Source organism: Anser anser, assembly GCF_964211835.1.
Source record: "Anser anser genome assembly, chromosome: 17".
Taxonomy (NCBI): Eukaryota; Metazoa; Chordata; class Aves; order Anseriformes; family Anatidae; genus Anser; species Anser anser.
Window position 1 is genome coordinate 588,489 of NC_139738.1, and position 12,658 is coordinate 601,146.

At 44.6% G+C, this 12,658-nt stretch overlaps 1 protein-coding gene across 8 annotated transcripts in view; it reads right to left on the minus strand.

Annotated features, from left to right (window-relative positions):
- CAMTA1 (calmodulin binding transcription activator 1) overlaps positions 1-12,658 on the minus strand; it is a 375,526-nt gene that overhangs the window by 357,622 nt on the left and 5,246 nt on the right. The gene's annotated exons all lie outside the window — the stretch shown is intronic.

A 12,658-nucleotide genomic window follows, 5' to 3' on the forward strand; every position in this document is an offset into this window, starting at 1 on the left:
CGGGCGGCGGAGGGCCCCGCGGCCCCGGCGCCGCCCATTGGCTGCGGGCGGCCCGGGGGCGCCGCCCCCCCGCGCCCCGCAACCCCAAACAAAGGCGCGGATTGGCGCGGCGGGCGGCGGCTCCGCCAATCCCCGCCCCGCCCCGCCCCGCCCCGCCCGCGGGAGGCGCCCCCGAGCCCGGCCGGGGGCCGCGGCCCCTGCCCGGGCCGGCACCGGGCGGGCGGGCGGGGGCCGGGGCAGGAGCAGGGGAGCGGCTGCCCCGTCCTCCCGCAGCAGCGCGGGCCGCGCCGTGCCGCTGGCGAGGCAGCGCCGCCGCCGCCCCCGTCCCCCGGCGGAGCGGGGCCGGGCTCCCCTCGGCTCCTCCGCCCTCGCGGCCCCCCGCAGGGCAGGCCGGCGGCCCGCCGCACCGGAGAGCGCGGCCGCTGCCGGGCCTCGCGGGGCGCTGCAGGGCACGGCCTAGCCCCGGGGGCGCGGCCCAGCGCCGGGCCGAGAGCTGCGGACCGTGCCGCGTCCTGAAGGCGGAGCGGGGCCGACCCGAACGAGCAGCACCGGCCCCGCCGTGCCCGCAGCCCGGCCCGGCCGAACGCACCGAGGGGCCGAGGCTTGACCCAGCGCGTCCCCGTGACCGAAACGAGGGATTTTTAACTTTTAAATCGGAAGCTGAAAGCTGAGGCGTTTGCGGAGCAGGCGAACCGCCCCCGGACGGCCCAGGCTCAGAGTTTCAGGGGCTGCGCAGCGTTTGCGGTCAGCGCGTGGTAGCGCCGCTGCCAACCCGCACCTCTCCGCCTGCCCTGCTCGCACCGCCTGCCCGGCTACCGCTGTTCTCGAAGCTGCTGGGAGGGGAGCGCACGCCCCCCGGCAAGTCTGTCCCCAGTTTTAAAACTACCGACAAAACACTATAGCACGACAAAACACGATAGCACTAACAGCTATCTCAGGAACGGCGGCGGCGATCTCTGTTTCTCTGGGAGCTTCCCAGCAGCGAGGGTTCTGCCAGGCTGCTCCGCAGAGCAGGAGCGCTGCAGCCAAAGCGGGGCGCTCTGCTCCCACCAGGAGCCTGCTGGAGGGCTTGCTTGGATCCCCTTGCCCAGGGGTGTGCTACGAGTTAAGGCATCACCCGAGGGGGACAGGCTGGGGGTCTGTAAGTCAAACAGCTCTCGGGTGGCTCCAGGCCCATTGCCCCCTTTCTACACAACAAACGTTATCACGGTGCTAAGGATGTCAAGAAGGCACCTGGGGCAAGAAACCTTTGCAAGCTTTGTCAGACATTGTGTAATCACGGCCACAGCAGTCATGTCACTGGGCTCCATCTGTCTCACAACTGTGCAGTTAACACGGAGACAAGAAAAGAAGATGCCCCAGCTGCAGACTGCTGTGCAGGTCTTGGGAACCAGAGAGGGCAATGAGAGGCAGAGAGCCCTTAAACACAAATCAACGCCTTGGTGATCTTGCACGAGAAGTGTAAGGTCCATGCAGAAAAGCATCATCGATGTAAAAACTGGAAGCGTGACTTGTGCCACAGGCAGACCCTTTACATACCAGCTCTAGTGCTCTGTGCCTGCAGTCAGATCCAGAAGCAGGACACGATCTCCCACGACATGGAGCACACGAATGCAGAAGGCAGCCCATGAAGTGTGGGGACAGGCGCAGCTGACCAGCAGCTCAGGGAAGGCAGCTGGTCCCCGTGTAACACGCTGTCCTGCCGGCTGAGAGCAGGACTGCAGGTAATTCACGAGGCTCTTGGCATCGCGAGCTCCAGGGCTGGGCCCATCATCTTCTGCAGCCCTGCAGCAGAGGTGCAGCAGTGTTGTTCAGCTCAACCTCATGCTGTTGGCCCGCTGCTCTTCTTTTGTGCTGAGGGATTTCCACAGACCTGCGTAGTTTTCTGAAGTGACCTGCTGCCTCGGGGTACCCATGAACAAAACACACAGCCCAGCTGCAGTCCTGAGCTCGCTGCAAGGTAAGCCTCGCTTCAGGAACATAATGGTCAAGAGATCAATGCTTAGCCTACCTTCTTAGAATTGGATGTCAAGGAGCTCTTGCTGTAAAGAGTCTCCCAAGAAACAAAGTAAATTGTTCTGTCCTTTTAAAAATGGAAAGTGCTTTGGAAGAGTGATATGTTATTTGCCTGGCTGAGTTTTCTCTCCATCTCCGTCAAAGCTTGAAGAGTACTGGCACTTCTGCCTTCTCAAGCAGAGCTCAGTGTAACTGGACCACATCTAATGCCTGCACAATGCAAATGAAGATTGAAACGGTTGTTTCCTTTGATGTGACTAAATGCTCAAAAGGGATATTTTCCCTTAGATTCTCATGAGAGTGGAACTTGCTTAAAAAGACCTGTTGGTTTTCTGTTTTTGTCAAGGACTGAAGCCATTCCTGAGCTAAGGCAGAAGATGAGTGTGGTAGGATGGGTCTCTTCTAAGACAGAAGAAAGGAAAATTCCTTTTTCATATTTTCAGCAACTGTTAATCTCATGGAGCGTGAAAGGCACATTGATACAAAGGCTCTGGAATGGCACGCTCACCCCTGACAGCCCAGTATACTTTGTACTAGCAATGCACACAAATATTAATGTATTGATAGGATCAGCTAGAGTAATTGTTTCGATGTTCAAGATATCCTGGCAGGATACAGTTGCCAGGTTGGCAAAGAGCTATCATTTTCTTGAGTTCTAGGCAATGTCTCTCTCCTTGGATATTCTTCTGAGGTGTTCCACACGCTCGGCAGAGATGGGAGGTAGTTATACAGTTGGTGCTCCTCACAGTTTGCATTAGGGCAAAAAAAGGAATATTGGATTAAAGTAGGTACCCCTCTACAGTTAAGAGAGCTTCCTGATGCAAGTATCAGACCTTTAGATGACATCTTATGAAGACTGAGAGCTGTCCCACTTGAACTCATCCCCTGCTATAAGACTATCTCACAAGATACAGCTGTGCCCTGGTAGATTCCATCAGGTGTACCTGTGTGTAACACACAGAGCATGCTGCTGCTTTGACCTATAAATAAGATTAAGGTTTTTAAACTGGTCACGTGCTATGAGTAGATACTTCTCCTACTGGCTTTTTTTTAAAAAAAAAAAACATTTGATAAGCAAAACCAGGGGTAACATTCTATCTAAATGGAATACCAATTTGAAAAGACTGCCCAGAAGACATTCCTTGTGGTAGCACTGAGCGGGGGTTAATCCTGCTTTATTGGTACAGCGATCTGTTTCCCGAGGATGAAAGCTACTCATGTAGCCCGGTTACATTTGGAGACCTAAGCAAGAGCATAAGGAGCAGTTTCAGCATACATTTATTTCTGGCAGGTCCCAGCATGCGATGCCAAGTAATTCCTGGCCTACTCTAGCACCTGTACAGTGCTCCACACGGAGCAGCAGGTGCCAGTGTCTACCCCCTGTGGAAAGACCTGACTTGCTATCCTTTTCAGCGAGAGATGGGTGACTCCGTGAGTCAAGCAGCACGGTCTGCAGTACTTCCAGCCTGCTAATCCCGTCCAGCTGTCTCTTCCAACCCAGCTTATCTCCAGGCACGTCCAGTCTCCCACCTACGATTAACATCAGACTGGTACTGGGAAGGGGCATGAGCCTCCCCTTGGATATTCAGACCAGATTACATAGTGAAAAGGAGTTGAGAGAAAAGTAGAGCTAGTACATATCTTAATTTAAAAGATTGTCACTTTGGTACCAAACACAACAACGACAGACAGCTACTCGGACTCTGCTTTGCAGATGCCAGTGCTTGTGGCTGCAACACAAGCAGGAACCCAGGATACTCCCAAGCACACAGGTAACAACTGTTGCCACAAATAGTCTTTCACTTATTTTCAGGGAGGCCAGCACGAACATTTATTTCCGTCAGAGCCCTCGCTGCATTGTTCGCTTACATACTCTTGAGAACAAATAACCATAAGGTACTCCACATGGGGTTAGACCTTGAGATCACCCAGAAACATAATTAAATGCAAAATCAGCTACATGTGTGCACAAGTGTCCACCTCTTCCCTCTCTCCAAAGCTGAAGTAGTTCCTTATGAGCTTCTATGGCTCATTAGAGTAATGAGGTCCATGTGGTCTGATTGACAAGGTTGTTTAGGACACCAGCTGCCTTCTCTCAGCCATTACAAATCTGGGGAAGGAAGAACGTCCACTTCACTAATTTATAATAGCTCCACTTCTAGAAACTAATGCAACCTACCCTGGCTCTGGGGTAGAGCGCAACTGCTCCCAAAGACTTTACAAAGAACCTGTCTGGCTTTCTAGATCCTTCCTGGTCTGTAAAGACAATAAGAACTTGTACGGGTAAAAATGAATCAGGCATTTTTAAGGAATTCTTGAAGTAGTGGTTGACCTCTGCTATATATGGCTAAGGAACTGTTTTTCTTTCTCAGTATAAGCTTTTACACCAGAAGGAGAAAAAGTAATAAACTGAATCTTAGATACCTGAAATTATGTAATTTTAACATTAGCATATAGCTTATTACAATGTGTTCCACGTAATATTACTGATGCAGTTTGAATATCAATTTTCAAACATACCAGCAAGTCACAAATATTTTCATTTAACTCCTTGAGCAATCGAGTAAGAAAGAAGCTGTCTCTAAGTGTGGATGGTATTTTTCAAGCTCCCCAGCTCCCCACTGTTTTGAAAAAAATCAACGATTTTACCACTACAAGGTGCTGACCCACAAAACATTCTGTGCATGTATGGTACAGGATAAACTGACTCGGTCTTACTCGTCCGTGGGCACAAACACACAGTTACCTCCAGCAGATAAGCAGCAAGAATGTAGATGTGCTAGGCGTTTTTGCAGTCTCAATCAAGAATAATTTTTAATGGTATACTGATAAAAGCTGCTGCTATTCTGATTTTGTTTATTCTGTTTAAGAGGGACGTAAAATACAAAGAAGTTCCTTAAAAAAAATCTTCATTGTCCTTTCATAGCAGATGTGGGTATGGCTTGGTTAATTGCGTTAATGTGATGATTTGGCATGCATAGTTATATGCAGAAGTAAAACTGTAAAGAATATATTCAAATACCCTGTTATGGATATTCAGCAAATTATATGTCCACAGTTGCTATGGCAAGCATCAAAAGGAAACAATTCAGACAGTTATAATAACTATAATGACAATGTTGGAACCCCATTTCTTTTGAATTGTTTGCACAAAGTTGCTCCATGATTTAGAAGCAAGGAACGCTAAGTGTCCTTACAAAAAAAATTCTTAAAAGTGTGAATAGAGATGTTTTAAAAGCCTCATGACGACAGAAATTAAATGTTTTTGCTTTTTCCTCTCTCCACCTACAGTAGCAAAAGCTGGTTTTTCCTAGGGAAAAAAAAATTTAACCAAGTCAACACGTTAGCATAAATCCAATGCTACTTCACTGTATTTGAAGCACAACTGCCAGCTGGCTAATGGAAATTTATACCAGACAAAATCAAAACACAATGCCAGAGCCTAAGCCACTTTAATGGACCTTGGAGGAAAGATGCTTTTGCTGGGTAAAGCCTCAGTAAGTTTTTGTAGATATTTAAGCCAGCAGTCCTAACACTAAACATTGTATTCACCTGTCTAACCAAAAACAACAGCAAAAATGCTTTTTTCCTCTACAATGGCACTGAGTCCAGGTGAAAATTAAGCATCCAACAGGGCAATTTGCAAGGCTGGAGCCCCGTTTATTCTGGTACGACTTCAAACAGCTTCAGAAGTGACTTACATGGGTGCCAACCTTGAGCATTTTGCTGCTGCCAGCAATGCCAGGGAAGAATGCCTGCCGTGCCACGTGCTGAGGCACACTGCTGCTACAAGCCCAGTTGTGTCTTCCTCTGTTGTCCTTGGAGCTTCATTTCTCCACTAGAACAGGGCAGATTCTGTTGTCACTCTGCTGCGCTACAGACACCCTAAGCACCCTGGTAGCGCTAAGAAAGTAACTGTTTTGCTGTAATATACACTCGTAAACCAGTTAGAGGAGAAAAAACTAAAATATGAGGTAAATTAAGGCTTCCAACTAAGGGGATTTACCAGCAAGTCACCATAAAATTCAGATAATTTATTTTTTCAATTCTGCTGCAACTTTCTCCAGTTCTTCTGGACTAGCTATTAGAAATTATGTCTCAAAGATTAAAGAAAATGTCTATTGACCATTATATCAAATCCTAATTTTAGCCAGAAAAAAAGAAAAGAATAATTAGGCTGTGATTTACTCTGGTAGTCAACTTACATTAACAATTTTTCCCCGTTTATGTAATTCTGGCAAAATCAAATAATATATACAATGCTCATAAATGCCGGGCTAGATTTAATAAAGACAATTTCCTACAGTATATTCAGAACATTTCTCTTTGATTTCTGTTATAATAAGACAATCAAGTTATTTAGTTTAAGGGAGAAATATGACTGTCATCCATGGTGGCTTCAGTTATAATTTTAGGGCAGTCTTCACTAAGGTGCACGGAAGCATTATTTATTTATTTATTTTAAAGCTGTCAGCATCCTGGAACAAGCTGTATGCACTGGCTGCTACTGTTTGGGAACGTTTTTCCTGCCACATCTAAAACCGCAGCTTCTTATTGCCTAAGAAGCAAGACTAAAGAGTAAATCCTACAATCAGTATAGCAACACTATCCTGCGTTTTGCTGGGACACAACTAGCAGTGAATAAACAGACTCTGGCTTGGGACTGGCCAGGAAATGCTGCTAGACAAATGTGGCAGCGTCAGCTCATTGCACCAAGAGTGTGAACAGAAACCCGTGCAGTAACCAATATTACTAGAGGAAAAGGACAGGACATTTTCCACAACTCATATTTTATCTTCAACATGTACAAGATGCTGTAATCTTCAAGTTAATTCGCTATCAGATCCTAGTAACAGCTGAAGCAAATATAATGAGAAAGTATGTTAAGTCTAAGATCCCTAAAGGTATGTTCCTAAATTTCTGTTCCTACTTTTAAACAAATACCTTTTCCAGGATACTTAACTCCTCGGAAATTGGACTGCTGCCTGTATTAACTGAATAAAAATGGATTTAGGACCCAAACTTTAGTCACCAAGGTATGAAAACGTCAGCCTCAGGCACCGAAAACAGACAAATGAGTAATGGAAGACGACAAACAAAAGAACTGAAGAAAGAGAAAATTGATGATGGGAGCAGAGAGGCAGAAGGTGTTCAAAGCCACGTAGATTCAGGAACTGAAAGCCGGAGGGAAAGTCAAATTTAACTGAGTCAGTCTGCTCCCATGGAACTTCTGATGGCAGCGCTGCCCTTTGCCCAAAAAACTGTCCTGGAGTTACCAAACAAGTCTCCATTCACACACAATGCCCTTAATAATGTGCTTTAACATTTGGTTAGGCCCAAAGTGGTCAGGTAGTTGGACCTGATGATCCTTGCAGATCCCTTCCAACCGAACTATTCCATTCTAACATGGAAACATCAACAGACAACAACTCAAGGTTTTCAGTTAAAAAGCATTATTGCTGAAATCTTTATCTCAAATCTTCAAGAGACTCAACCAAGACTGGGATTCTGCCATGCTGTAAATCCACAATGAGAAGGAACTTCCAATTATAATAAATGTTTATTTATGAATAGATCATTATTTATGAATAGCTAAACCAAATGGAAGCATAATTCCAGTATCACAAACTAGAATCAATTGCGATCTGCTTACAGCGGTACTATGGCAGTGCAGCCCTTCAAATCATCTCTTGGGTGCCTGTCCAGTACCTCATTACACAAAACCTTTCTTCTCTGTCATTAAGAATATGACATAGTTCCTCTAAAGAAAAATGATTTAGTATTTTCTCATTAGTTTTACCTATAGAGCAGAGTTTTCATTCTAGATTTGACTAAATCTTGTCTTTATAATTAAAACAGTTCTTTCCAATATGACCCATGAGAGTTACAAAGAATGTGAAATATATACAAGCAGTACTCAAAAGATGTAGAAATAACTAGTCCTTACTTAGATGGTTTCATTTGTGAGTTCTTGATTTTGCTCTGAACCACCTCCCTTGGTAGCAGAGAGAAAATTAAGATGTAAAGGACTAAAGAATGCAGAAGAACCCTATTATTCAACAATACAATTTGCTGCTGATTTTCAGTTGCTAAGACAGGTACGTCAATTACCTATAGAATCCAGAGCGTTAAATACGAAGTATTTCAGCCTTGGACAGCACGAAGGCAAAACGAGGAACGTGAACCTGTCAGAACTGCAGAACTGTAGGCAAGGACAGAATATCCCTACACAGATTACTGTTTTTATTGAACCATAAACTGAAATAAGATCCTTATGAAGTGTCACTTTCAGCGTTAAGTGAAATGCATTATTTTTTGGCAGCATCAGTCTATATTTATCTGAAGGGCTATTTGTCGGGAAATTAATGCACAGTATCTCCCAAAAATATAAGTTAGCATAACCTCATCTGAATGTTTACATGAAGTACATGAACTTTTCTTCATCCTCGCTTACTTCCATGAAAAGCCTGACACGCACATTTTACAAGTTGCTCCAATTAACCACAACACTTTCATTCTCATTGTGCCGAAAAGACCAACGCTGAGCAACACTACGGCACTACCCAAGGATTAGATACATACTGCCAACTCACCTAGAGTAACCACAAAACGAAGCTTAAAATAACTTCCACTGATTCCTTAGAAGGGGAGACAGGTTCAAAATTAGCAAGAGCTCCTAAACAAAAGGATTATGCATAAAATTACTTTTTAAACTGGTAACAGAACTATTAATATTAGAATTAGCTTTTATACTTGGAATGACATCTTTCAACTTCCATCTTTAATTAAAAGGTAGAACCCGTGACCGAGTGCTGCACAATTTAAACTTCCTGCTTTAAAAATAAGGAACTTTAGAAAAATATTAAAACTAGAAGTTCATCTTTCTGTATGATAGCTAAGTGATCAAAATCAACTGAAAATACAAAAACTAAACAGATCTTAGTCACGGTGATTAGTATAGTATTAATGAAATTGGGTAGTCACCTGGATCACAATCCTGAAGGGCACATTTCTGAAACGGATCTGCAAGTCTCCTTATGAATTTAAGTACAGCCCAAGGACTGCAGTTACTTCTGCTGCATTCAGCATTAAACCCTTACAGTTAAGGTCAAAATCTGGGGGATGAAATCATGCTCTTAACCTCAAGTGTCCACCACAACCCAAACACGGGTGTTTCACATGAGCAATACAAAGGCATAACTGCCAGCATGCAGTGGTTATTTGGAAACCACCTAAGCACGCTGCATAAGGTGGAAGGCCTGCTGGAAGCACCAAGTACGAGACTATTAAGCCACTTTACCACCACAGATTTCAAGATGGACTGAGAAGGACGTGCTGAGCTCTCCTTCCTTTGCTGAGTCTGCAGCTGAACACTACCTGCTCTGTGCTCGAGCTCTGCCAGTGCTGTGGGCTGTGTGTCATGCAGACAAGCATCGCGTCTCTCTGATTTTAAGAACGGATGTAATTTTACCCCAACTCTTTACCTTGGAGTCAGGCAGAAAACATTTTGGACTTTTTACATGACGCAAGCCCTAAAAGGCATAAAAGAAAGGTTATGCTGCTGTATAGACCAAAAGCATTTAATTAATCCCAACATGTTCAGTTCTTTGGGAAAACATGGCACAGCAGAACCTCATCCTTATTGAACTAGACTCTCGGAGTCGCTGTACCTCAGTGACAGCTTTTCCTCCACAGATTTTCAGAGGAGCCACGTAGGTACTTCCACTAAAAATATGTTTTCTATGGGCAATGGTGATTAAGAAATGCTGAGAATACAGTTCCTCCTTCACCAACAACAGCTGGTGTGATGGCATTTCGAGAAATATGTCCAAGAGCATCAGTTGGAGTTCTTAACATTTTCCTGCTTGTGCACTAATTCTACGAAAGCCCTTATTTACTAAACTATTATAAACAACTCATTAGCCACACCAATGCTGTAAAGCAAGTAGGGCATGAGGGGTAGATATCCACCACCTACCACAGGAAAAGCTGCATTATGTGTCTGTAAAAATACCTCATTTATTTTCTGCCAGTCAGTTACCAGCTTTTATTCTAGGAGTAGCATCTTCAGTTAGGATGAGTATGGATGGAGGCAGACAAATAACATTGCAGATATTAATATACTCAGAGTGATTTCACAGAATCAAAATTTCAACTTAAAATGTTTTCAGCAGTGATACAGATAGCTTACTTGCACAAAGGGTGCTTGTATGGTTCATAGCAAGTTTGTCAAAAGCGTAAGATTGTCTATGGTTCATTTGAGGAATTAATCTCTATTAGTCAAACGTATCTATAGTTTCTAAGAGGAAAATCCCACGCAAAAGCGAAGAACCCACACAAAAGCAAAAATCCATGGAGCCCCACTTTTTAGTAATAACTGTAGTAACAGCCACTGATACGTAAGTCCTTACTAGAAGGCACTGATGGGCCCGTGGAATATTCTATTCCAAACTGAGTATTTCAAAGATATAGGAATTCTACCTGCTCCTCCTCCAACCGTCTTGTCTTTGACATTGATGGCGAGGTCTTCAAATACAATGACTAAGAGATTTTGTCTGACAAACCACTTACAGAAGAGGAACGATACTGAACTTCAAGATCAAAGTATGAGCGAGTCACGTTCCTTTCTTGTGTGCTTGCAAGACATGGGCTAAACATTAACATAGTATTAGGCACTTGGAAAAGCTCCACCTGCATTTGAGTAAAAGAATTTGCATCAAGTGATAAGGCAAGGCCACGCAACCCTGAACTGCTGGATGCAATTCTCTCTTAGATAAGTGCCCTCCTTTACTAGCTTGGGAGCTTTGTCTATCAGACCATGTCACCTGAATGACTAACAGCACACTAACTCCCACTGCTGTGATCTCTCTCCAACTCCAGCAAGCTAAGCGTTAGCAGGAGAGTGAGCAAAATAGAATACATATTTCCCAGTGCTCTCCTGCAATTGAAAACCTGAATGCTGACAAGACTGAGGGGGAAAAAAACACACAGGCTAGTCTAGGAGGCAACTGTCTATCTTCAGGGTCATATAAAATACCATGTGCTGGAAAAAAGAAGCAGCAGCAAGGAATTGGCAACATCAGAAGCATAATGCCCGCAGAAGCGATTATTCTGATGCCAAATCTGGTCCTATCTGAGCTTTCCAGCCACTGCTGAGTTAACAGCACGTGCAGCAAGGCCGGAGCTGGCAGAGATGATGCTGAACACAGCTAGAGGCCACTAGACACCTTAAAGCAACAGTGCCAAGCATCTTCCTTGGGCTAAAGTTTAATGGCATGAATAGTGAAATTATCTGCATAGAGTGCTCTTTGTCAGAGCCACAGTGAGAACAGTGAGAAACAACTCCCCGTGCCTTGTTTTTCCCATTGCCACAGACTGCTCCCATGCAGGACTCGTGGGGTGCTGTGGTCCGCAACCGAGCCATGCTGGATGGACTCCAGGGGCCAGAACAGTGAGCAGGAGGAAAAGGGAACAGCCAGAAATCACGGCCCTGGGGAACCAGCACAACCGTACGGACACAGCTCCTTGCCAACACCGAGCATGCTCCAGGTTTAGCAGGCTCGCGGTGAAGAGTTTCAGATCTCAGAGAGTGTAGCAGATTTACATCACAGTTTATACACACAGCCTAATAACATACCGACAGCCTTAACATACACATGCAGAAGAAGGAACAGAGCTATCAGATCTGCCAAAATATGGATTGACAACAACAACAATTTGCCAGTTCGCATTGTAAGTATGCCTGAATTTTCAACTCTGAAGTTATTATATTAAAAATTAGATCATGTATTTTAACTATATGATAGCTTATGCATGTTATGACCATTTTAAAAAATAACGTACTTCATATATTCTTTATACAGCATTTCAAACATGGGTTACATTTCCCAAACTGCATAGGACAAAATAGCACATTTTCACTAAATGAACTGAAACTGGTATTGTTCCTCCCCTGTGACACCACATTGGCTAAACATAACAAGGATATTAGCACTTCCTGCAGCATCCAGAGCATCTCCTTAACATGACAAAAATGGTAAAGTATTTTAACTAAATAGAGGGAAAAATAAACCACAATGCTGAGCCCAAATAACATTCTCGTTGACACAGTAGAAGACTTCTTCTCAGAGAATTGCTCTGCTAGAGGTAAGTTGGTGACTGACTTTGGAGAGGGAAGAGCTGGTAAGGAATACAGGCTTTCCGCTTCCAGCTACAGTCACAGCTCAAAATCCAGAGTACTACGAGTGGAAAATGCTATCTAAGTAATTCCTGCGTTTTTTACCTTCAAAGTATAAAAGGCAGGCTTTCTATCAAGCTCTACACGTTCTGAAAACAACTTCTTGCAGATGAAAGCAATGCCCTAACACCAAGCTCTGTCCCCATGCCAGGTTCTCAACACACTTGGCTGAAATGATCCAAAGGTACTGAAAGCACTGGTTTAAGCTATGCTGCTGCAGGAAACTCACTCTAATGGGAAACAACAAGGTGTCAGAGGACAACAAAAAAACATCTCCCTTGCCAGACACCCAGTGTGCATATGGAATTATTGGATTTTTCAAAAGATTTTCTAGCAATACGAAGCTTGAAGAAATAATATCTGACACTGTCAAAACTGCACTAAAGATCTTCAAGAAAGGCTGTG